The 987-nt window shown below is 45.8% G+C and overlaps 1 non-coding gene across 1 annotated transcript; it reads left to right on the top strand.

The window, feature by feature from the left end:
* Positions 1-632: 632 nt before the first annotated feature.
* On the top strand, positions 633-705 carry TRNAG-CCC (transfer RNA glycine (anticodon CCC)). Its single transcript has one exon. It is a non-coding gene; the product is annotated as a tRNA-Gly (tRNA).
* Positions 706-987: the final 282 nt, after the last annotated feature.

Raw genomic sequence — 987 nt, 5'->3', positions numbered from 1 at the left:
CTTAGGTGGATTTCCAGGGGAAGAGTCAGAATTTTTTTTTAATTGACACCATTCTGAGTCTTACTCGAAATAATTCCTCAGCCCAGCAGACACCCAGAGTCTAGGTTGGAGCCTTTGTCTTGCCTCCAGCCAAGGTCCCTCCTCTCCCAGGACACGCTTCCTGGAAACTGCAGTGGCCTCTGTCCCTGTCTTTGTCCAGAGCCATTAATCCCAACAATCTCTCCATCTCTCCCTTAAAAGAACTGTGAGCTCTATCCACCCACCCCAGATGCCAAAGGCCAGAGACCACCTCTCTGAGACCATCCAATTTCTCAAGAAAGGACTAACCTGGGACTTCCCTGGTGGCCAGCGGTTAAGACTTCGCCTTCCAAGGCAGGAGGTGTGGGTTTGATCCCTGGTGAACCCACCATCTTTAACCAGAAATCCCTTCACATTTATCATTTAGAATGTTTTCAGCTGCAGGTAACAGAAAAACTAACTCAGCTTGGCCTATCTGATAAAGAAAGGTATAATATAATCCTGTGTAAAAAGAAGGTAAGACTGAGGTAGGAGATAGACAGGCTCCTGGTTAGACATTTACAATCAGCCAGTCTTCTCTTCCGGGTCTCACAAAATCCCATGTGTGGGGGACTTCCGTGGTGGTCCAGTGGCTAAGACTCTGCACTCCCAATGCAGGGGGCCCAGGTTCAATCCCTGGTCAGGGAACTAGATCCCACATGCCTTGACTAAGTGTTTGAATGCTGCAACTGAGACCTGGCACAGCCTAATAAATAGATAAATATTCTTTTAATGGAATACAATGTGTGGTCCACACTAGTTTCACAAACCTGTTATTCCAGTATAACTTGCGGTGCCCTAACTAAAGTTACTCACTAGGTCTTAGCTGCAGTTCTTGTGTCATGCTTGCTTCTTAAATCTGACTAATTGAACATTTCTCTTATCCCTTTTATAACATGTGGTGTCGCTTGACCTAATTAATGTGTGGGA

Source organism: Muntiacus reevesi, chromosome 2 (genome assembly GCF_963930625.1).
Source record: "Muntiacus reevesi chromosome 2, mMunRee1.1, whole genome shotgun sequence".
Lineage (NCBI taxonomy): Eukaryota > Metazoa > Chordata > Mammalia > Artiodactyla > Cervidae > Muntiacus > Muntiacus reevesi.
Note: the sequence above shows the minus strand (reverse complement) of the source record. Positions and strands in the feature narration are given on the sequence as shown.